Here is a 25,984-nt window from a genome sequence, read left to right on the forward strand (position 1 = left end):
ACAAAAATAACCTTTCCTTCCCACTCACTCTAAGCAGATAGCTAGATCTAAGTGCTTTGATCTAGCAAATAGAAAAGCGAGCTGGAACACAGGGACTGGGTTTCTGTCCCCATCTCTGTACCTAGCCTCCTGCATTATTCAGTTGCTCACGTCCTGCCATGAAACAGTTTTCCCATCCAGAAGACAGGAGTGATGATCCGGATTCAACCTTGCAAAACACATTGAAGTCTGTTATCTCACTCAACAAATGTCAGAAATATTTTATCAGTAATATTGACTCCTTCTGGCCAAAGAGGAAGATGAAGAGCAAGAAAAGTAAATGTTAAAGTATACGGCCACTCAAAATTAAACAGGAGATCCTGAATTACACTCAAGACAATTATATTTACACAAAGAGTCCATAAGTCTTGAACAGAAATTAGGAGGCAAAACTTGCTGGCTTTGAGGTATTTCTATTAGTCTTGGTTAAAAAAAAAATGCCGCCCTGACAGTAAAATAATCAGGAATTTTTCATTTCTTGGGGTAATTTCCTCTCCTTTAGCAGGGTGTGCTGATGGGTATTAAGCCAGATGCTGACAGAATGAAACTTATAGTGTGTTTTCCCTCGCTGTCTAAAGACACACTATTCCTCCTTTACAGAACTACATTATCCCTACATAAATTACACAGAAAGTGAGGAATCAATTGCACTAAGCACAGACATGGCAGTTCTGCTGTAAATTGCCCTGGATGCATGTGGTGGGACTGAACTTGTGCACTGACACTTGCGACCACAGTCAGAGGACTGTGCTTCTCTACTCTTCTCCTCAGCTAAGAAGGTCATGTCTGAGGCTAAAAATCTGTTCAGTGCTGGAACTATGGGCACATCCAGAAATATCTGGACATTTCTGTATCTAAAACAAATATAACTGCACGTCAAGTAAACCATACCAGGAAATATCCTTCATCTACTGAAATTAACGGCTGAACTCCCATGGACTGTCAAGAGACTTGGTTATCACGCATTGTTTAGAAAAATAAATGCACTGAACAGAGGGTAGGATTTAATCTAAAAAAAATTACAGCATTATAAATCCCTAGATAGGGTTTATTATTCTTTAAAAGCTACAGCCCTTTGATATGGGCTGGACTGAAAAACAAACGTCAGCTAGTTTTCACTTCTAAAACATTTTATAGAACAAAACCTGCATTTTGTCTTCCACACTGATGTCTAAAACCAGATCTCAACGTTCCCCGTCTTGCAAAATAAACCCTCTTGGGGTAGTGCTTTTAACTGCTTTGATTTTGAGATTCTTGCTAACTACGTTTTCATTTGACTGGATTTCCACTGTCTGCAAAACCGATCAGAGCATGCAGCCATTTATACCCAGTCTCCAGCCATGCAGCCATCATTTCAACATCTACCTAAGGACAAAAAGCAGTTTTAAAACCCTCTTGAAACCCTGAATGATTGAAGAGTGGCTCTTTACCTTCAGGAACAGAGCTGACGGCAAAGCACACTTGCTGATGAAAATGCTGAGCAGCATGGATACAGAAAGCTGTCCTGTGCCACCACCTTGATGCAGTCTTCCTGCACACCAGGCAAAATTACACCCAGTCAAAAAGTAACAGAACCCCAAATGACTTGGAACTAACATCACAAGAGGTTCTCTCCTGGAAGGAGGAAAGACTTTTCCCTGCAGACAGCAGCGGGAATGTTTACTGAGTGATTTCACACAATGAGAAGTATCTGCTAGATATTGGAAAGAAGTGTCAGACTTCAAAGTAAAGAGCTGTCCCTTTTTAATTCCGTGGATTGGCACTGTAGGTGAGGAGCTATTTGCAAATTCCAAAGATGTCTATCTATGCCTAAACCCAGGAAGAGGCCTTACCCTAATCCCACTGATTTTCCCCACTTTACACTGCAGGTTCACAGGAATGCTGCGCGGTGGGTGCAAGAGGGCCATAGGCAGACATGGTGCAGCTGAGCCAGCCACAGCAACACGAGACAGTGCCATCCCTGTGGTTTGTCACCGTCCTCCGGCAGAGGCCATCTCCCCTGGGGGATACAGGACACGACTGGCTGAGCCTCAAAATGGGGACAGTCAATCCTGCTGGGTCAAGCAGAAGGTGACTGTGGGAAGCCTGAGAACAACGGCTCCCCCTGGAAGGAACCCCCATCCCACCTTCTCACCCCCATTTTTGCCTCCCATCTGCATTCCTGGATGAGCATTTCCACCCATTACCCTGAATCAATTAAGGTGTTCATGCAGCAAGGCCACTAAAATGGCTGAAAAAATCCAGGGGAAAAAAAAAGAATGCTTTATTAGTTTATTTTTGTTGAGAAAATGAGTTGAACTGGCACATGCCAGAGGCAGCACACGGTGCCCGTTTGGGGTCACAGCAGAGTGAGGATAAAGCAGCACAGCTGGAGGGCAACGTGGGAGCCAGGGAAGAGGGGACAGTGAGTGGCACCTCCCCCTGCTTTTTGGCAGCAGTGAGCTGTTAGGTCAGCTCAGGCAGATGTGGAAAGGCAGCCCCAAAACATGTGAAACTGCGCAGATGCCGGAATCCTCAGCTAGCAGGAGCAGACACTGGGCAGGGGAAGGGAGCCCCAGCCTCCCCCTCCCAAGGGCAGCAGCAGACACCCTGGGGCAGAAATGTCTTAAACTGCTCCAGCTACAACTGCCAGATGCTGCCTGTCTACAGCTTAACTGAATTTAGCACACTCAATGAAAAAAATCTGTATCAAATTAAGAAAATGAGTAATGTTAATGGGAGTTGCACACAAATACTGGTAGGACAAAGGCTCCCCTTGTTAACTCACCCGCCAAATCCAAAGGTGACCATTAAAGACCTATCAAGGTACCACCAGGATACAACATAAATCAAGTGTGACATGTCATGATGCTTTAAACAGGTCTGTCTCACTTCACCAAGGACTGCGACGTGTCAAAAATCTGTTCTGAATTATTCTCCAAAGCTAGCAAAGATTTGTGCACACAGTCAATGCACTGCAAGCAGAACTAGTTGGAATTTTTTCAGCAGAACATGTTGGTTCATGAAAACCCAATTTTTTTGTGGGAATAAACAGCTTTAATGAAAGGCTCCTCTGCTCCAAGAGGAAGAGATTTGAAAACCGAAGCAGGGACACAGGCTTGTCTCCTGGAAGAGGCACGAGCTCAGTGACTCAGTTGCTTGCTGATGACAAGGAAGATCTAGATTCTTATCAGCAGTCCAAGTCAAGCAAATGAGGGGTGGCAACTTGTTCCACCACATCCTCAAGAGGCAGCCTGACCATCAAGCTATCAGCTGCTCTGGGAAAGGGGTCTCTTTCTTCTCTGGTTCAGAGCAGCAAAAATGTCAAAATTGTGTAAGTCCAGGGGCCAGGAAAGTCACCTTTTAGCCAGCTTGCACATCGAGAGACAGTACAGGGATTTGAGTTGTTTCATTTTTAAAAAAGATAACTTAACATTGATATGAACATTAGGATATTAGCAGGGAGAATACAAATTCTGCGGGAAAGCTTTGGAAAATACAGTCTTCCCTATATCAGCTACCCTAGACAAGCAGCCTGACCTCTAGATGAACTGCTGAGATATTGCTGGATGAGTCTTACATGAAATGGTTACATATAGAGATGATCACATTTTAGACGAACACTGATGAAAGCTCCCTCAGAGAGTACCATTTTCTTTGAAAACAGTAATTTTCCGTTCTCTTCCCGCTTACCCCAAAATTAAATATTTCTTAATGTAATTAGGAAACCTAAACACTCATTTCAATTAAACCTAAGTTACTAACTCTCAAACTTGCAAAAAGTTGGGCCGTTACATTCCAGAAGAATATCTGAAATATATTAACTTTCAACCAAATTTGAAGCACCTCGCAAGACAACAGATTGCAAATTTAAAATTAGATTCTAGTGGGAGGCCCTGGTGACAAATCTGTATTTTTCTCCTGGAGCAGTGCTTGAAGGCTTTGAGAACCAGAACAATGATTGAATCCAGAGCAAGCAGTGAGCCTACAGAAATAAACTTTTGCTAAAATCTGCCAGCCAACAACAAAGATTTTTACTGAACTCACAAGAACCACATAGAAAAATGTACAAGACTAATAACCAAGTGTGAACATACACGTTTTATTGTAATTAAAACGTGCCTTTTCAAAAGGGTAAGAGAGAGGCTGAAATTCCACAGTAAGCCTTTGAGTTTCTCGGAAACTCCAGCAGCATATTTAATTGTTTTCAAATCAGAACCTTTTAACCAGACGTTTCTTTTTTTGTAAGTCACTCTCGCATATGTTAAAGTATGGGATGGACTCCAAAAAGGCCCTGCAGGCAATTCAAATAAGAGGAGGAGAGAGGGAGGAAGGGATGTCATCAGTAGCTGCTTGATAGCCATTCAAACGCCTTTGTATTGCTAAACGGGTGTCACCATAAACCGCATGCATCTTATCCACTCTTTCCCCTCCCTCGAACAATTACTCAACACAGCAAAAGCCTAAAGAAAAATATACGGACACACATGTACCTTCCGAAGCAGTACTGGTATCCAGCGCAACCTTCCCCAAGAGAGATGTGGCATTTAGAGGTATAGAATTGCAAATGATACCAAAATGAACAGTTACTGGGACTGCAGAAGCTCTCAGCACCTGCCACTCAGCGACTCCATTACTCTCACGTCAGAGTCTATGACTATATGCCAAAAACCTGGGGAGAAAGAAGGGAGACAAAAAAAAAATCAGACAAAGGGTTAGCAGGAACGGCTACACACGAGGACATCTTCTGTGCAGCCCTGTTATCATTACTTACCTAAGAAACACAATGCAATACAGCATGCAAATACTGTGCTTAAATTTGAATGATGAAATCTGATGATGGTAGAATAAATGAAAATCCCAGTCAAGCAGTGTCAGCCCAAAATACAGAACATGGAGAGTTCCTCTTCCCATCATCTCGTGCAGTATAAATCCCCACAGACATCATCATGACCTTGCTGAGGACAGTCTGTTGCAGGCAGGACTGGAAAACCTCCGGTCCAAAATCACACATGCATCTGAGGACGATCACCAAGAAAGGCACCTTCCAATAAACAAATATTTAACTTCTGGCAGCACGGAGGACCCGACTGCCCAGGGAACAGGCCCAAAACTGGAAGACCTCAGAGGATATTTCTTTGCACAGACTGTCTAATTTACAAAAAGGGCGGTTATCCAAGTCGAGATTTCATTAACATTTTTCAAGGGTGAAACAGACACATAGGGCAGAGCATTTGCATGCATTTTTGCGCACAGTGAAAGGACTGTTGGGTTAATTGCATTCACTAAGGCATAGATACAAGAGACCAGTCTGCACTTATTTAGACCCAAGTTGTAAGAATAGTCCTCAAGTTACACACGTGTGCACTCGTGTGGGTACTTTCTTGGAGAAGAGGAGGCTGAGGGGAGACCTCATTGCTCTCTATAACTACCTGAAAGGAGGTTGTAGAGAGGAGGGTGCTTGGCCTCTTCTCCCAAGTGACGGGGGACAGGACAAGAGGGAATGGCCTCAAGCTCCACCAGGGGAGATTTAGGCTGGACATTAGGAAAAAATTCTTCACAGAAAGGGTCATTGGACACTGGAACAGGCTGCCCAGGGAGGTGGTTGAGTCACCTTCCCTGGAGGTGTTTAAGGCATGGGTGGACGAGGCGCTGAGGGGCATGGTTTAGTGTTTGATAGGAATGGTTGGACTCGATGATCCGGTGGATCTCTTCCAACCTGGTTATTCTATGATTCTATGATTCTATGATTCTATGATAAATCCCAGACCATTCTTGACCTCCCTTGCAAGTGCACCAGCTCAAGCTCCAGCCCTGTGAGATACCAAGAACCACAAACTCACTAGAAGGTTGGGTGCACTGCCCAAGCCAAGCTCTCAAGTTACCCAGCTCTTCCTCCCACCCAAACACCAGCAGTGAAACGCCAACTCAACAGTGCACACAGGGTTTTGAGAGTTATAAACTTTTTCAAAAGTCTCAAGGAAGAAAAACCTTCTAAGACATTACTGATGGCCTTCATGTTACTAGCACTGCTTGGTGGGGAAATTGTAGTCCTCGCGTCTGGATGGATTCTCAAAAAAGATGAGAGTCACCAGCTCCTTCCTAAATTAAAAATATTCTCATGCTCTTTCCCCCCTCTCTGCTCCCCGTCTCCCCTCTTCCCCCAAGCTATTGGTTGAGATCTGAAAAGCAGTTCATGAATTGCTCAGGAGCTGGCAGAAATTAATAAAATGAAGCTCATTTATATTGAAATGGACTCATTACCATGCCAGCTGCCAATAATTTGCAAGACGAGAATCTTGCTGACAAACAAGGTCCTACAGGCAAGAGGCTTCCCACCTGCATCCACCACACAATGAGCAACCATGTAATGTTCATCCCTTACCTCCAAAGAAAATGTCATTGCAACTATCTTTTTTTCAGACCTCCCTGCTGCCGCCCCAGAAAGCTTGTCCAAAAGACGAAAGAAACAGACACAGCCGAGCACTATCAAATTTTCCATCCTGAAGCAGCTGTTGAGGAGTTTGTAACTCACTCAGAAAGATCTGCTTTGGGTTGAAGCAAACTCCGGTCACTTCTGTGAGAAAGCAACTACAATGTCACCCACTCCACACATTGCCTGTGCTCCTCTGCCAAAACTCATCCTCCTCTTACACTTATTTATTAAAATGGTGGAAAGACCCAAAGTAGATGTTTACAACTGGATACTGGATTATCCAAAAACTCATTACGCTCCGATACATCTGTAGGGCTGGCAACGTCTCTTGCCACAAACAGATGAGTACTGTGCACACATGGTTTCTTCAGAAGAGAAGGATTTATGATTACACACAATTTTTTTCCTGAAAAGCTTTGTTCCTATTGACTTTCACAACTCGGAGAGTCTTTCCCATATGAAACCAAGTCATACTTTTCAAGGAGAACATCAGTTTTTCATACCTCTCTTTGTCTTCGATTAATATGCAAAGGAACAGTCCTCATTGTCATGCTTCCCAACTCATTCCAACAGCCCAGGCTCTGCTGCAGCAGAAATTCTGGATGTCTGCAGTGCTGAAGCCGCCTCAGACAAGGACTTCCCTCCAACAAGGTCTTGGCAAAAGCAGATGCCTGTGCTCCTCCATCAGGAGGAAAGGCAGAAGCAAACACGAGCACAGACCCCTTCCCCTCACAGGACACATTTACACCTGTGGACACTTGCCCTCTCAGTGGAGCCTGATCAAGGGGGAAGCTGACTACACCTTCAGACCACTGGTAACTCACCAGTTAACTGTTCTCACGGTAGAGGGGCAGTTGTAAAAAGTCACACATGGAACAGTTCATCTAATAAAAATTTTTAAACTTCTGTGCTCAAGACAAAATACTCAGTCTTTGAGCAGACTCCTGCAAGCATGCATACACATACACGTATACATATACATCTGTGAGACATGTATGCGTGCATGTATGCCAAAGTCTACATACATCAACGTTATTCCACTTGTTCTTTGAAGATTTGGAAGTAGCACAGCTGTATTTATTTCATAGCCACAAAAGAGTGCCTTGAAAAATCAGGCCAAGGAGTTCCCACAGGGCTCATCACACAGTAACTTAAGTCAATCCAAATGGAAGAAGCTTGCAGCAAACCACCATGAATGGATTAAATGAATACATAGTAGGGAAGTAGAATATATTAAAGGAATACCTTGTTATTCATCACATCTGCTATCGTGATTCTAGGTACAGCAAAGAAAGGTTTGACTTTCATGCGCTGGGAGGAGTTTGCAAGGCCAAGACATCAGGGGAAAAAAAAAAGCACACCTGTTTTCTTTTTGTTTGTGGACAGTTGACATGAACATTAATGGATGAAAAATGTAGAAGCTGTAGTTTTCTAAAAGCCTCCTTTTGAAAGCAGAACCAGCAAGGCGAAATCTGTATGCAAGTATATCCTCTAGTCCAGTGAACTTGAAAAGATGGCTAAACAGACAATAGCTCTTTTTCAATCCTATTTTTACTTTTTTATTTTATGATGCATCGTTTTTTTCAGATTCCAAACGCAACTGCAGATGTGAGATCAGTTGGTCATTAAGCAAATCCTCATTCAGCTTTGAGAAGCCCTCAGTAATTTCACCATAAACCATCAAGATATATATATATAGACAGAAGGCAGTAGCCATTTCATACAGAAACTATTTCATATTAATCAGTGGCTTTGGGCTGTATTCCCCACCCATAATCCCAGCTCCATGCCACTGTAACTCCAGTGTTCGATCCTGTCTCCTGAAATGGAGATTTAGGACCTTTATTTATAACTGGAGGCCACATTTTGTTAGCCTTTATCACCTCTAGTTAATACGAATTGCTGCCAAAATCAATCTATCAAATCACCTACCCTGAGAGGGTAAATGCTCTAGTATGCTCCAGGGTCCTGGTGCCCTGACAACTCTGGCTGTCCCCATCCCACGCCCTTGGGCTGCCCTCCACAAAATGGAACACTAACCCTCAAGACATGCATGGATGGATGGATGGATGGATGGATGGATGGATGGACGGATGCTGCTCTATGCCCAGATCTTTGTCTGAGAGGGCTTTTCATGACAGGGCTGGGTGCACACATGGGTTCAGAAATGTAATTGAGAAATGCTACAAGCTTCCCTGTTCTCCATGTAGTTACTGAAACTAGGTATAACACTGAGCTCTGAGACCAACTCTAGTGGACTGCAGAACCTGGCTGGCTTTCCAAGCAGTGAAAAATAAATGATAAACATGTTCCTTTTGTGTTTTCTTTCTATGACATATAAAAAGTGATGGAAAAATTTCATTCATGAGGAAAACAAATTTTAAACTAACCACAGATTATACCACCTGTCAAGGAGAATGGCTGCTCCTGAAAGCAGAGTCTGACAACAATGATCATCCAGACAAGGCTGGAGGGACCATCCACAGATCTGCAAGAACTGGCCAGCAGAGCTGGAATTGCAAAACCTCATTGCAACCACCACTCTATCACACAACCTTCGTGTCTGTCACGGTTAGGAGAACAACGCTGGGTGATCACTCCAGATGAAGAGGAGGGGAAAGAAAAATAAACCCATGCTCACTTTGTGGAGAACTCAAAGGAAAGATGTGGGAAGCCTTGTTCCTCCAGCTGTAGCACCACACCCATGAGAATTTCTAAGGGAGGGAAGAAAGGAGAAAAAATAAGAGGGAGGGAGTAAGGTCTGCCAGGAAACCTAAAACCTTCATATAGCCAACAGTCAATCACCCCCAAATAACAGCTAAAGAAAGCAAACCCAGAAGCGTGGCACTGGCAAAGCACCGTGGGCCCTTGGTAATAAATTAATGGAAAAGAATAGCAGTTACCCCAAGGGAAAGCCCCCTTTTCAGGGTTTCTATATTTATACAAGGAGATATGAAAAAATGACACGGTTGTGGGTTTGGGTTTATTTATTTATTTATTTCATTTTTACAGGTATCTGAACATGTTTTAAGTCCTTCTCCTTCCCCTCCCTTTTATTCTTAATGGTGGGAAAATCCCCCTTTCTTCCCTAGGGGAAATCTGCAAGGTTTTACACGTTTGCAGAAAAGGGGCAAAGCAGGGCAAGGATTCTAATTTCAGATCATTAGACATAGGCAAATCTATGGGAAGCCATGAAGGCAACTCCCTGGAGCCTGTGGGGCAGACAAACAGCAGCTTGCGTGCTGCATCCTGGGAAGCAGAGGGGTTTTATAACCCATTCCAGGGAGCTGCAGCCAGCGTTAAGCCACAGGGGAGCTGCAGGGAAGAAGCAGCCCACTTGGCCTCCGCAGAGGACGAGAATGAGAAAGGTAGCTACAAGGACTGCATGTGCATTTATGTTACTTAAAAAAATAAAAAGAATGCCCAAAATGCAGCTGAAATAAAAATAAGGTGTGGTTTGTTTATCAGGTTTTGGTTTTTAGGATATACATTATTGTTATTACACTTTGCTTGAAAAGAGCTTTCTGCTTGTGCCAAATGAGCAGAGAACTGATACACAATGAAGACAGGAAGTGTTAAATGCACTTAAAAACCCCTTTTATTTAGAAGTAACATTAAGGTGTTCAGGACAGGAGGCAGAGCCCAGGACAGATACATCAGAGCGCTTCCTGTGCAACTGAAGAGGCGAGGTGGCTGGAGAAGGGAGGAAGGAGAAGCGGAGTGGGACAGGGCAGGCTGTGGATAGGCAGAAGCACCCAGCACCATGGGCTCCGGCAATAAAAATTGAAATCCTCAGCTTGAGTGACCAAGGAGCCACTGCAGGCAAGATGTGAAAGATTAAAAAGTTGTGGAAAAAAATTATGGCATATAATTGGGGGAGGGGGAATTGTAGAGGAAGTGTTTAATGTATATCCTCATTTAAGCACAGAGGTAAGTAATCTGATTTTCAAGCAATGCCAGAGACCTCACACAGATCATTAAGATGGTGCCTGAGATATGAAGACAAGTAGCTAATTTTAGGTACCCTGACTTAAGTACCAGGGAGGGATTCCAGAGGTCTGTGGAATTAAACTCAGGCAAACGCTCTATTAGAGTAGTTTTCACAATTTGGCTGCGCTCTCTCTGATGGACAAAAGCATTATAAGGTACACAACATAATTAGTAAAAGGGACATCTCACTAACAACTTCCGTGATGAGGCCACAAGAGAAGCATAATAAGGAAAAGTCTTGAAGCAGAGGATGTCCCTGTAAGTTTGCAGCATGCCTTGAGGAAGTTTTAGTACTCGTATTTCACTCTGTGAGCTCCTACTTTTAAATCAGTACCTCACAAGGTTCAGCCTTCCCTGAAAACGCTCGCCAGGGCTGCTGTGCCAGGCTAGGATAGAGGAGCCAGCAGCTGCAGCCCTGAGCTAGTAGAGCTGAGCTTGACTCGTGCCTCCAGCCTGCCTCTTGTGCCACCCAGAGCAAGCCAAGGAGGCTCCCCGTAGCTCCTTTCTTCTCTAGGAAGCATGAATACAGCACTCTCATCCACTGCAGACAGACCCAAGGTGGCCATATCCCCAATTTAAAATGGCACTGGGTGACCGCAAGGAGGAAAGCCAACCTTTTAACCAGCAGAAAGCACACATTAAACATCCCATGCTTCCTGAAAATAAGAAAGCTTGTTGCCTGATCTGTCAGCAATGCCACATTCGGATTGCTCTGGCAAGAGATGTTAGTGGGACAGGGTAAGGTGGATATGCTTGAGACAAGCAGTTCACCCTGGACAAAAAAGAGAATTACAATAGGAATACCGGCCTCAGCCTGCATTAAGCACTCAGCAAGAACTGCTGGAGAGGACGGGAAAAACAAACAGGAACCCCAGGTGAAGATACAGCCATGCTTCACAAACCCAACGCTGGGAATTGTAACCACTGTTTATTCAGAACCCGAGAGGAGAGGCAAGCAAGCGTATGACCAAATGGCTGCTGTTTTCACCTAGTGTGATTATACCAACCACAACAGAGCAGGTTTCTCAGCCTGGCATTACCATAGTGTAAACCCTTGCCATTTCTCCAGCACAGAGGAAAAAAAGAAAACATTCATGCAAAACTCAGCTGGTCTGTACCAGCTTGCCACTGTCAAACGTAAATTAAGCACTTAGATTTTGTCTTGCACGTCCTGACAGAACCTGATCTCTCAAACACCATCACAGAGATATATCCACACCGCAGTGAAGTTTATCTGGGTTTACTGGTTTTAGTCACAACTTGTACATCGCAACTCCTGACACAGCTCCTGATGACAGCTCTTTCCCCCGCAGGAGGAACACACAACACCAAAGGCCACACATTGAGTGTTGTTTCTTTAATTAAGAGGGGGCAAAGCCCATTAGGGATGGTAATCCCAGGGGAAGACATCCTCAGGGCTCAAGGGGTGATCCCCCACCCTGGGAAGAGTCAGGCAGGGAGCACATAACCCTGCTATGGAGCAGGAAAATGGACTGATCAGCAAATGTTTTTCAGAGGAAAAGCCAAAACTATCAAAAGTCAGGCTAAGGCAGCTTTGTGATGGAAAGCTGAAAACCATCAGCTCTGAGCATGGCCTCAAAATAGAATTAATGCTTTCCCTGTGTTTTCAGTAAGGGCATGGGGGAACAAGGCATGTGAATCACATCTGAGGTATCTGAGGAGCAAAATTTGAACAATTTAACATGTGCCAGTCAGCAGGAGTTTTGAATTTGCATCCCAAAACTATGAGAGAAGCAGTGCAAGCAACCACACGGATTTGGACAAGAATTTTTCTATTAAAACCTGTGGATCAGGATCCTGCCTGGGCCTGGAGAATAAGTGTTCCCAGGCTATGACATACCCATCTGCCTGGCCTCAACGGCACGTGAGGCTGAAAAACACGTCTCAGAGACGGAACAGGGAATGACATGGGAAGAAATGAAAAACTGAATAAAATGCAATATGGAATGTGGCATGCAACTCTGATCCCTTTCTCCAACAAGATGACCCATTTTCCAGGGGAGGAAAGAAGGGCAGAAGATATCTTTCCAGGAAACCACTGGTTAAGATGAAGATGATGAAAACTGGCGTAGGAATTATGATATGCATAACAAACGTTGCAAAGAGTTGTGCTGAAAGGAGAATTATCTGGCTCCAGGGACTAGTTTTTTCAATGTTTCCAATGATGACGAAAGAAAAAAATGTACCAGTGACTTGTGCTGATGACACAAAGCTAGAAAAAGTCACCCTACAGAGGAGACCTTTTGTCTCATATTGATCCCAGAGGATCATAAGCTCCCGATGTGATAAAAGTGACAAAAAAGCAAATGTAATCAAAAAATGCACCAAGCAAGCCTTACCGAACACAAAGAGGAGTAAACGTTGCCACAGACAGCACTGACCTCATCTGAACAACATGCGCAGTCCTTGTGGCAAAGGTTAATACAGGCCAGACTACCTTTAAGAAATGCAAGGTAGACACAATGGAGGAGAGAGCTTCACTCTGAGAGGAGAAAACAACAGGACTGTCTCATGTGGCAAAACAAGAGGCTGTGAAAGGACACGATTTATGTTCACGGGCAGAAAAGGGTAGGTTAAAAAAAAATCATAAATTCAGATAGGTGTATTCATAGTAATTTCATCCTGACAAAACAAGCATGGCAAGGTTAAAACAGACTGTGCCTTCCTCCTGCTTCAAGCAGGGAGACTTGCCTAAAAGCAACCAGACCCCAGTACTGCATGGGATCTCTGAGGACAAGCAAGGTGCACAGCAGGCAGGTCCCCACTGTCCCAGCATCACTCGTGCTGGTCCCAGGGAGCTGAAGGAGCAAGTCAGGGTGACCTCTCTCTCAGACATTTTTCAATGGACAAGGACTGAAGACTGTACATGTTTTCCACAATAGTTTTTCTTGGACAGATCAAACTTTGCCTCTAGAATAACAACTTTGCAGTCAAATGGGACACGACTGTAGCAGAGAGGCAGCTTTGTGAACTAGCAACCCCAGTGGATCCAGTTGGTTTGCTGAAGAGATGATTACTGCCCTGGATTTCATGAACTGATCAACCTTGGTGGGATTCTTGGACTGCAGTTGCATCAAGGGAGAGAGCTCGATCTTTCAATAGATGTGAAACTCGAGTTGTTCCTGAGCAACATGAAAAAAGTAATGTTTGCTGGACTAATCCTCCATAGTTTGGCAGGCACAGTAGTTGGTTCAAGTTCTCCCCTGGCTTTGCAAACTGTGGTCAATAAAGTCAAAATGTTGCTGCTGGCACACATAAGCTACCTGCAATCCATGCAAAGCCAGCACTGCCAGATGGCCAGAGGTGGGGTTTGTACCTTTGAGCTCCCAACATCCTACAGAGCAGACTGCCAAAAAAGAGCTTCAGTTTTCTTCCCCTTTTGAAAAGTATTCCAAAAGCATTACCAGAGAAGGAGCGAGGAGATGTGTTCCAAATCCTAGATGGGAATTTTCCAGCACCAGGCTCTCACTTCCTCTTAGTGCCTCAATATTCAGACACTATAATAAACTAATAGATAAACTAAGTACAACTATTCTAAGAACATCCAATAATGTAGTAACTCAAGAAATTCTCCTGCGAAGGTACCTCTTACAGGAGAGATGGAAAATGGAGATTTTAAGGTCACCAGACAGAGGACTTCCATGTGGACCTCCCTGGTTTTGGAGGAGTGACAACCTTTTGGGTGTAGGATGGAAAGGAGCATGTGGGTGCCTGCACATGTGCAAGGGTGAGTGTAGGGAAGCGACTCTTTCTCTATTTTATTAGTCTATCTGGAAAATTAAGTTTTCAGTTGAAAATATTGAGTGAGTTTAAGAAAAATCTGTAGTTGTAGTGATCGCTAAGAGCCTCAGATCCTGACGCACATCTGCCTAATCCTGCCTGGGAGCTTCAACAACACAGTATCACTTGACTGTGACCCTCTGCAGCTTGTAACTGGCTCCAGTTTCTTAGCTGTCCTAAACTCATAAACCACATTTCAGTGAATAAACCATTCACCAGGAAAGAAAAATTGATTGCCTAGCTCAAAGTGAAACATTAATGGAAAGTCACCCCGTAGAGCTATTTTATTTATTAGAGAGAGCGCTACAGATGCTGCCCAGCTAAAGCAGAACTAGAGTGTTGGTGGAAAACTGCTTACTGTTAGCTCTGGTTCAAGGCTTTTTTTATAAAAGAAGGTCACTAATAAAATGTTCTGCCTTAATATTTATAGGAAGAATATTTTTCTTACCTGTAGCAGTTACTGCGGAGTATAGTCACATAAATGAAACATTATACAGTGCTAAAGTATTAAGTGAGTTTTTTTAGGAATTCTAAAGTATGCATTAGAAATGCAAACTTCCCACGAAACAATAGCTGTACTTCTTCAAAAATGTCAGCTCGGTGAAAAATCAGGCACACTATCGAACAAAAACACAGTAAACCTACGTAGCACTTGATATTTTCAGCAGTAGTGTCGTTCTATCATTGCAAGGCTTTACATTGGTATGTGGCCCAAAATAGATCTAGAAGAAAATAACCAGTTTCCTCTTTAGATTTAAAGAGTGATAGATGATTTTAGTAGCTGAGAAAGCTAATGATATTTTCTGTGGCATCACTCCCAGCCCAAATGAAAACAAAAATTGCAGTAAATGTACACATCGTGTATTTGCGGGCACACTGACTGTATTCACCTATGCCCACGCTACAAGTGAATTATTCAGCCCACTTCAGCTTAAGACAGTTCCTGAATTCACATTAATGGCATCTGTCTGAGAAAGGGAGCAATCTCTAAGCTGCAGGCAAGTCCATGCTTTCCCAGTAATTTCCCAGCAGTGTTTTTGTTCATATTGCACACAGCCTACACTGTGATTTTTACTCAAATGGGTGTTAGAAAGAATACCAGGGAGCCTTGAAAGCCAAGTTTCCCCTCTCCTGTGCCAAAGCCACCCAGAGGAGTCAATCCTCAGTGCCTTCCAGTCCAACAGCAACTACAATCTCATGGTAATGCCACCCCTATCCTACAGACCTGGAGCAGAAGGAGTCGCTTATTTTTTTTGCAGCAAGCAGGTATACTTAAAAGATAAATAGGCTATGGCCACTTTAAAAGTTAATTTTAAAGGAAACCCCTTAAAAAGATATACCAAAAGAGAGAAATGAAGGACGTCTTTACAAATGAGCTAAACAGACTTCTTGGTTTTGCAGTGCTGCACCAGCTTTTGCACCTCTTTTTGGAAGACATTATTCTTTGTGCTAGTTCAGAGGTCTCTACCGCTGAAATTTTCCAATTGTTAGTACAGTCTGCCATACAGATTCTCTGGCAATCTCTGGACATTTTGCCATCAGAGACAGTCTTCCCATCTTAAAAGATCACCTTGTCACCCAGCATTGATAGGCTGCACAGCCCTTCAAGTCACCCACAAGGGAAATAAAAATATTTCAAATGCAGTTCCCGCCTCCTCTTGTTTACTTGGGGTTTTTCCCACCACTTTCCAGACACACCTAGATGAAAAGAGGATGGGGGGAAGGGAAGCCAATATTTTGCACTTTATCATTTACCATTTTCACAGAATCATAGAATGGTTTGGGTTGCAAGGGACCTTAAAAGATGATCTAGTTCCACTCCCCCTGCCATGGGCAGGGACACCTCCCACTTTATTAGGCTGCCCAAGGCCTCATCCAACCTGGCCTTGAACACACCTCCAGGGATGGGGCAGCCACAGCTTCCCTGGGCAACCTGTGCCAGTGCCTCACCCCACCTCATGGTGAAGAAATTCTTCATAATGTCTAGGCTAAATCTGCCCCTCTCCAGTTTATACCCGTTCCCCCTCGCCCTATCACTACAAGCCCTTGTGAACAGTCCCTCCCCAGCTTTCCTGCAGCCCCTTCAGGCACTGGAAAGCTGCTGTAAGGTCTCCTCAGAGCCTTCTCTTCTCCAGGCTGAACAAGCCCAACTCTCTCAGCCTGTCCTCATAGAAGAGGAGCTTAATCTTAAGATTAAAGCCAGATCTACCTTACAAATCTTTGCCAGCACGGCTATGTCAGTCACAAACTTGACAGAGCATGACCTCTGATTATGCTTGTAGAGGCCACTGCAATGCAGGTATAAGAGCAAAACTGTCACATGGCTGCTAGTAACACTTTTTCCAAATAAAAACAAGCTTAGAACAAGCTCTTCCAGCAGAAACGCTTTTTTGCCGGCGTGAGCACCAGCCGCATGAAGAAGGCTTTGTACCAATGCACCACAGCAGCTACGGGCTGTGTTAACACCTATCCGGCCTTGCTGCTTCCCTGCTCTCTACGATCAAGGCCTTTCCTCATCCCTCCACTAGCCCTGCTGCTCTCAGCTTGCTAGGAGGGGAATGTCACTTGTTTCTCCGGCAGTTCTTGCACAAAACCTGGGCTGCTGTGAGCAGCCTCCTGTGATTGCAACACACAGCAACACAGAGGCTCTCCGTTCCGTAGCACTGGTTGTTCTGTAGTGGCTGATCGCTGCCCGTCTTCAAGGCTGCTGGCTTCTGGCTGTGCCGAAGGTGGGCAGAAACCTCAGGTCTGTCAGAGGAAGAAAAAGTGTCTCCCTCCACAGTGCTGACACCATCCTTTTCTTCAAAAGGGAGCTGTTGAGCTTATGAATATCGGTCTCACTCGGAACAAGTTGCCACATGAGCGATCCAACAAGAAAAGCAGAAAGCAGCAGCAGCTCTCTTAAACACCTTGCCCGAAAGCCTTAGTGAAATCAGTGGAAAATTAATTCAACAGGCTTTGGATCAGGACTCTGAAGAAGTAATGAGGTTTGAAGAGTCACACACAAACCCAAAAAAAAGCTTAGCCTGGATTCTGACATTTCTGAATTACAATGGCAAATCCTTTGCCTCATGCATGTACTTTCACACCGAAATGGAAAAGGCAAAAGGGAGCAAAGAACAGGGGAAAAAAAAAAAATTCTCAGAGAAACAAGGCATTCTTTCTGTGGCCTTTCCAAAAACCATTCCTTAGTGGTCATTTTTAGCACCTTTTTCTTCAGTTTGCAGTCCCTTCACCAGCCAGGCTGTGTCTGTGCCTCTAAAGCCAGCTCCACTCACTCCTCTCCCAAGAGCTGTCCCACAGAATTTAGCTGTGAGGAAGACTCCTTCTCCTCTTCCTCTTTCTCCTCCTCTTCTCCCTGCTCTGGCTCAAGAGACCAAATGGTTCAAGAGACTCAACAGCCCCAGTGAGGAAGAGGAAGATGCAAAGGCAGTGGCTGGCAGTACTTCCACTGTCCTCAGCTGTCAGCTCCCGGCACTGCCCTAGGCAGCAGTCCCAGGGCAGCACCTCTCACTTTCTCATTTGAAAAAAAAAAAAAAATGTGCTTCAAAGGAAACTCGCAGTAAGCATTTTGAAACCAGCTTTGTTAACATCTTATACATAATTTTTTTTTAAATTCCTGAAATTCCCACAGCAGCTACGTTCAGGCAGCATACCCGAAAATACTCCTCTTCCTCTGAAAAAAGTGTTATTGCTTTAAGCTTTTGTGAGCAAAATGAAGGCAGCACAGGCTAGGAAAAACAAATCACCTCTCCTTTCAGCCCATCATACACACTGTACCATCCACTATACTGTCCTCCCAGTGACAACTGTAAGGTTGCAATTAGCCACCAGTACTTACATAGTGTGGCAAACATTAAGTCCATTAACTGTGACATTTTTTGTGGGATTTCTGTCAATTCATTTGTTCCAGAGGCTTATATTTATAAAAGATACAGAAACCTGATGGGCTTCCTTTGTTCTCAGTGTTTCAGACAGATTCACCCACTTCCAGGGTTCTTTTGGGGTTTAATTGTTAGATTAATAATTGTGTTCACTGGCAGGAAATCCCTTTTAAAGATAACAAAACATCTGAAGAGTAACTTAATGTTAAAACCAAGAATGATGCTTCTCCAAGCATCAACAAAACCCACTGCACCAATTAACATGTGGGATATCGTTTCATCTGACCACGTACCAGCACAGCAGGTCACAAAGGAGAAGTGATTTATTCCAGCTGTGTCTGCAACGGCTTTGAAATGAAACAAATAAAGTACAACAGCAACAACTGGAAACGTGGTTTGAGGCCAGTTTCCACCACTGTATCTGCTGTGAGCTCTGATATACCCTGAAAAGTTAGATGGATTTCACCGGATGGAGGAACACAGGGAAGAAGGTGGGTTTTGGTGGAGACTTCTTTCCTTGGGATGGGGTGGTGGGGCGGGGAAGGAGTCCCAAGCACTGTCAGCCTGATAGTTAAGGGGTCAAGAGAAAGCACTTTGATGAGAGAGGGGCTCAGACCCCTGGCACGGGGACAGGGACGGTCACTGGCGCTGCTCACGCGTACCAGGGCTGCCTGTGAGCCACAGGCGGAGGTGAAGAAGCAAACTGCCCTCCAACCACCTTACCCTTCTCCATCTCAAAACAGAGACCATGCAGCAGCCCCCACGGGAAAGGACTGCAAACAAAAGAAGCCAGACACAAGGTTTGGCACGTCTTATCTACACCCAGCTGTGGGAAAGGAGAGAGGCACTCGATTATCACTTCTCACACAGGTTTTAACATGCCTGAACATACTCCCTGTCTCTTAAAAAAAAAAAAAACACTACCCATGAAAAACAATATATAATCACTTTTGCAGAGCACCTTTCCACGCTAGCTTGCAGAGTCTGCCCCGCCATGTACTTTTCCCAGCGCACCTTCACTTGCGAAACATTTTACATAATGGGGCACCTTGAACTTTTCAAGGGAAACAACTTCCCATGGCCCCACCAGCAAATTAGGCAGAGGCCTTTGCTGACAGCTCCCATACTGAAGAGGAGAAATGCCCCAGTGAAATCTGAATGTGGAAGTGAAATGAAAAAAAAAAAAAGACGTTTGTTTACAGGGGAGATGCAGGAAGCTCTGGACAAACATGCATCCAAGTGCATCTAGAGCTGCTTAGTCTGAGGTTTTGGTCAAACTACTCTCGTGGCACCTGGAGGAAGCACACATCCAATCATTTTCCAGCATCTACTGAAGTTCTGAAAAAACCTAGACAGCTCTAACCGATACTGCAACATGGAGATGAATAGACGGGGAAAAATCTTCCCAGGAATAATTTAGTTGTAGGCAGGCACAAAGTGACACCGACTCTCTGTCAAGTAATACCTGCACATCTCTTGGAGCCATTTATAAAAGCTTAATTTGAAGCATGAAGCACTGAGAAATACCCAGAGCATGAGGAAAGGCAGCTAACGAGATCTGGAATATTGGGCTGGGAGGGGGAAGGAAAGTGATTGGAATTAATCTTCCTAACAAGCAAAAAGGCTTGGAAAACTTCAGCATGGTTTTGTGTAGGGATTTATATGCGCTCTCAGGAGCTCAGCGAGGTTAATAAACTGCTCTTCTTACAACGCCACACGTAAATACATACTTTTAGGGCATAGGCCAACTTTATAAGTTTATGCTCAATAGTTCCATTTTGATCTTCCTACTTAAAACCCGACTTCCAACCACGTTTTGAAAAGGAAACGAGTCCTATGCTTGTCTTAACAAGTGGGCAACACCTGCTCTGGCACTTTTGGTTTCACTGTATTGTTTGGGGTTTGGGTTTTGTTTTTTAAAGCCCAACCTAACAGGCTTAGGGGAAAAAAAGGCCCATAACCGGTTTTGGGAACAATAGAGAATAATATTTTATTCACTTGTTCCTTTGTTTTCAGGAAACCTATCCTGACATTTCTCCATCAATACATCGTGAAAAATGCAGAAAATGCAAACACAGGCAGAATGGTGCTTCAAAGGGAAAAGGCACGGCCCCACTTTGGCTCCCAGTTTCTTCTGACCAAGCCTATATTCTGAGATATCAGATATTTCTGTATCATCAAGAGAACCTTTTACTGGAACTTTTAACAAGCAGAGAAAACACAGCAGCATCCCACCTGCCAAGTGTAATTTGCTTATGCAAGATTTCCAGAATGTATCTTTTTTTCCCTCACAGAAATCTGATATTCATTTGCAAGGAAGATATTTAAATGGCATAATGCAAGACCTGAACAAAGCTTGACACTGCTCTAATGGAAGTTGACCCTCACCGGACTCAAGGGATGTTTTTATATGAACACTCGACTGAAGTTAAGCATTGTCCCGCAGTGCTACACCAAAGTAATTATTTCAGATACCACCCTGACAAGTAACTTTATTAAAAGAAACAAGATTAAAAAATTATGCAGAATTCTAGACAGAATTAGCCCATAATTCAAGTGAGCAGACTGAAGCGCGGATCAATGAGAAGCAAGGATTGCTAGCATGCCTGTCGGCAACGAAGCCACCCCCGGGCTAGCATTTTTTCCAGGGAACTTTCAGTTGAAGATTAATGGAGACAATGAGGACAGCTTTCAGTTTAACCTGTCAGCCAGGGACTTCGGACTAAATTGAACTATGAATTGTTGATCCCATAACAATGCCACTTAGAATTTTTCTTCCACTGTATATCGCTTAAAGAGCTATCCATCAAAATTAAACAGAATTATTTTTTTTTGTCAGCTGTGAGTGATTTTGCCCAATTAATTCATTAATGGGGTTTGAGGGAAATATTCAGAAGAATGCCACATGGTGTGAACAGATAAATAAGATGTGGAACTGTATGTATTTTCTAACTTAGCCAGTATTTAAGGCAAGCATTAAATAACAAGACTGAACAACAGCGAACATAGTACTGACCTAAAATTAAAACAATGAAATGTTGTTAATTTTGTTGATTCCTTTGCCGCACCAAGCGTTACAGGTTGATAAATTCCTACAAAAAGGATATAATTCACAAGAACCACTCTTGCACTACTTGGGAGACTGCAAGTGACAATTTAAGACACTAAAGCCAGCCTCGGCCATGGCACAGGACTAATATCTCAAGCTCATGTGTCCAAACACCTCGGCAGCCCGACCGGTGGGTTTTGAACTGTGGTCTCTGCAGCAGCCCATGGGAATCCACAGGAGGGGAGGAGGAGAGCACCGCCACAGCTGCTACGCAGCACACAGTTTACTGACTTCTTCTAAGGGATTTATGCCTGTGCTGGAACAGCTATAGGGATGTACTAACCAGAAGATGTTGAAAGCCATTGCGCAAATGTACAGACTATGGTGTACTGGAATGGGTTTGAATTTGCATATAGAGGAGGATAAATCAGGATAAATCACATCGGATATCCTGACAGCTAACCACAAATTTTAATTTAGCTGACGTGATACCAAACACGACATCCTGGGTTAGACTGACCACAAAGTTGCGACTGATGTCACACAAACTAACTTGTTGGTTCAGATGAGGCTTAAATACATTTACATGTTGCTAGTTAGACCAGCCTTAAGTAAAACCTCAAAATTCTACCAATATTTTCCAAATCTATTTAGATGAAGCAGCACTGATGCAACAGGCATCCAGCCTTTCCATGGAGATTACAGTGCTTTCCATGAAAGAAACTCAAAAGAAATTCTATATCCCAAGTCAGTAAACAGAATTACATTTAGTAATAGAAGAGTAATAATTCCACTTTTAATAAGGGAAAATGGCAGAAACAGTTAAAAACTAATAATCATTATGGAAATGTAGCTGAAATGTTTGTTGATTTTAAATTAAAATGGCTTGTGTTGGACCAACAGAGTTGTATTTAGAATATTTTCAACACTCTCTTACTAAAAATGCGCTTAAATTTATTGCATTTTTTATTGAAAGAATAACCTACAAGACTCAGAAGAAAAACCTAGTACAGCTTTATGGATTACTGTGCTGCAAGGTAGAACACTGTAGTGCTAGCTCCATCAAGAAGAATTAAAAGAACGTCATCACACAGTTCAAGTGAAGTTCAAAATAACTACTACTACAAAATTTTACCAATACACAGATAATACAGCATTTTTTCCTTCCTCCTCACTCTTACATTTTGTGATTTCATTGCATCGTCTTAATCTTTTCACCCATTAGCAAGGGATCATAAATATCAACAGGAGGGCTGGTTAGGGTGCGGCGGCTAAAACCATCCATCCCTATGGGTGTACCCACATGCGCTTCTTCAAATTTAACTTGGGTGTACAAGCTGAGCAATATAACTTTAATGCCCTATTTCACCATCACTGCTGCAGGGGTGGTGACTTCCAATAGGGGACCAGTACGGGTGACTTCGGGCAGTCAGTGACTCAGTGCCAGTTTAATTTGCTATTACAGAAGCCAACACCCTTAGCTACCTTTTCTTCAGCACTTTCAGGACCAAGCGCTCCACACACGGCTGCTGTCCCAGATGGATCTTATAGCCCTGTGGTTACTCTGCTGCACACCCGAAACCCTTCTCAGCTAGTGGGAGCTTCAGCAGCACAAAGAAACCTAAACTCTGGTCCCCATACAATTTCCTTGGCAACAAAATGAAAAAAAAAACTTAAGTTCTAACATGAATTTGCAGTGACAGATACAGTGACATAACTGTACAGGTGATCTCTGCTGCTGTAGCTGCATCTCCTTTGCACAGAACATCAAGTCTTCTGGTGTTCTCAGTACAAACAGCACAGGGAGGCACGGGAAACCTCACCATAACCAGGGAAACTCTCACCTGGGGGGCCTACAGACCTCTGGGCATTTCCAGCAGGATGCAGCACTGGCATAGCCCTCTGACCATCCTCATGCCTTCAGGAGCTGGCTGTTCAAATCCAACAGCCCAGTCCAATGTTTACACATCCCTGACGACAGCCCAAAGGAAACAGCTATATGCATCAGTCTGTGACAAGCTGGAAGCATGAATGGTCATTTAGTCAAACAAAACCCTCAATTTCTATATGAAATCATGATAACCTGGCCCAGGCACATGATTTAGCCTCACACTCTTAGGGATCAAGCTCTTCACATACATTTACGTCTAATCCTTTGAGCGCTATTACAATGTCATAATGAAAATAAAATCATGGCTTTCAAGTGTAGCTATTGAGATAATCACATTCAGCCAGAACCAATCATAAAGCCCCAGTCTTTAAATCCATGATTTACAGTGAAACAGCCAATGTTAACAGGTAGCACTTTCAGATCACATTTTGTACTGCTGAATAAATTTGACAATGTTACACAATGTTGTCCCAGCGGGTAGACCTATTTTCTGTTATTAGACTGATGAAATGGCCTGCAGTACTTACATTGAGCATGTTTGTGTTCCTGTTATTTTCTTCACACTCAGCATCGTTGCTTATTTTCACGTGTTCGGCAAGAGAATGATCAGAGCACACCCATGGGGGATGTTTTTCCAAGATGGGCATCTGCCTTTAGAGATGAGGCCCCTTCTTTTTCTGACTTTTTAAGTTCTAAAGGATTGTTTGATTGCAAGCCAAGAATTGCAGCACCCAGGCTTTCTGACAGTTTTATTAGTTTGTTCAGTTGTGAAGCTTAAGCAAATGCTGTATCTTATAGCAAAGGTAATAGATTAGGGCTCCACTCTCAAACTTAATTCCATGGATTCACAGGCAAGTATCTTACATCTCCCTGCATCTCAAATCTCATTTTACATATGGAGAAATTGCTTTCCTATATCACTGAAATAAAATCAGAATAAATGCATTTATATAGGCAAGGTGCTCAAGCAGGTGACAAATATCTAGTTAGACAGAAGGGAGTGTGCTCAACACCACATAATTTCATTAGAGCATAAAAAACTGCAATGTCACTTTGCTTCACAAAAGCCTTTGTAAAATGAAACAAAATGAATCATATGCACCTCTGTAACAGACAACAGGAATTAGTCTGATATACCAACTTGTAGGACTCATTCAATTACTCTTAGACAATATTGCAATAAATTGTAGGTCAGGCATGGTGGACTATGAATCCCTGGCCTCCCACATTCATCTATTAGGTTTAAAAAGGGAGGTTGGGCAAAGATAATCCTCTTACTGTTCTGTCAATTTTACTAGCAGAGACTCTAGAAGTTAAAATTGTTCCAGCTTTAGCAATAAAAAATTACTTGCATTTGCCAACATCCCAAGCCTCTGCCTCTCAAGAGCTCTGGCTGGAGCTCCCTTTGAGTGGGGAGCTGAAGAGCAGAGAGGTTGGACAGGTGTCTGTACAAATCTATTAATTTCTGAGACCTGAGAATTTAGCCAAAAAACTTACAGCACCAAGTCTGGGTACCTTCTGTTGCAAAGACAGCAGCAAAAACCAAATGGCGCCAGGAGGGCATGAAGTTGCCATCTCTCCCTTCTGTAGCAAATTCTGAGTAACATTACAACATGAGTAACATCTTTTTGTAGATTGCAGTGAAGCAAGAAATTTTATTGCCATTTAAAGAATGAATCAGTAGCTCTGGGAAGAACATAACCTTCTAAAAGCCTTTATCTTATAAAGGGGCTGGAACTGGATGATCTCTAAGGTCCCTTCCAACCCAAACCATTCTATGATTCTGTGATTCTATGATAACTTTAAATACCTGCTGAAAATGGTTTAACCCTTAATTCTTTCTCATCAGTATTACGTGCTGCCAAAACCTGTCCTTGGCTGGATTTGTTTTCTTCCTCTAAATAACCCAGGACCAATCAAATCACAGAAAAGTCAGTGGAAGCAACAGGTGCACAGAGGTTTCAAAAATCTGATGCCACTCCCTTAAGTGATTCATTTTGGGGTTCAATGAGCAAAAGTGCATTAAACTTTAAAGGGATTCCTGTACAGAAATAGCTCTCCACAGCTGCCTGTTCTCAGTAAATTTAAAGCGAGATGTACACTCTGATGAGCAGGTTCAAGATTGCTCTTAAAAGCTGCCTATCTGTGCCTCGCCTATAATCTTTTTTTAAATTACAGGCAAACTAAGGATGTACAGCTGTGCTTCTCCTAAACCCGCTGTGCTGAGGAAAATGTCAGTTGGATGGGGGGGTATCCAGCCATCTCAAGCAACATAGGCTGGGGAACCATTTCAAATATAGATCAACCCACAAGCTTGGGTTAAGCATGGCAAAGTTGGAGCAGCCTCTGGTAGCAAGCAGGATTGGGCCCCCTAACCGCAGAAAACCCTGGAGATCAGACTAGGATCCCATCCCAGTGCAAGGGTGCATGCATTTACAGGGGCTGGCAAGCAGGTCTACATCCTGGAAATGTGGTCAGCTGAACTGTAAACTGACTCCAAAGGCAATTCCTCAGACTTACTGTTCCTCTTGTAGACAACTCTGAGGGTAAAATGCACTGGAAATGTACAAACTATAGTCAATAAATACCAGAAAACTCTGTAAGTGTTCCTTGAATCCACCAAATCTGTGCGTGTGAGGAGCCTTTTTCCTTTACTAATGCACTAAGTAACTGTGCCCGAACTGTGTGCAAGTCATCAGTGGCAGGAACTGATCAGCTACTCCTGTCACCAGACTACACTCCGTGCTACAGGCAGACCCCTTTCACCTCTTCAGGAAATCAACACAGAAACCAATTTAAAAGTAAAGCTTTTGGTGAAGGAAAGGAATCCAGCAAAGCCCTGAATGCAGATCACTAAACTGAAGGGTTACTTGCATAACCTCATTCAGTACATTTAAGTTAGTGATATGCGCTCA

At 43.4% G+C, this 25,984-nt stretch overlaps 1 protein-coding gene across 6 annotated transcripts in view; it reads right to left on the reverse strand.

Moving 5' to 3' along the window:
* Positions 1 to 25,984, reverse strand: part of TIAM1 (TIAM Rac1 associated GEF 1) — a 156,571-nt gene that overhangs the window by 85,386 nt on the left and 45,201 nt on the right. For all 6 annotated transcript variants that reach the window (XM_069871003.1, XM_069870987.1, XM_069870996.1 and 3 more), the window contains one exon: positions 4,512 to 4,690. The gene's annotated coding sequence lies outside the window, so the exon portion shown is untranslated. The remainder of the gene's footprint in view (positions 1 to 4,511; positions 4,691 to 25,984) is intronic.

This window comes from Phaenicophaeus curvirostris, chromosome 1, assembly GCF_032191515.1.
Source record: "Phaenicophaeus curvirostris isolate KB17595 chromosome 1, BPBGC_Pcur_1.0, whole genome shotgun sequence".
Taxonomy (NCBI): domain Eukaryota; kingdom Metazoa; phylum Chordata; class Aves; order Cuculiformes; family Cuculidae; genus Phaenicophaeus; species Phaenicophaeus curvirostris.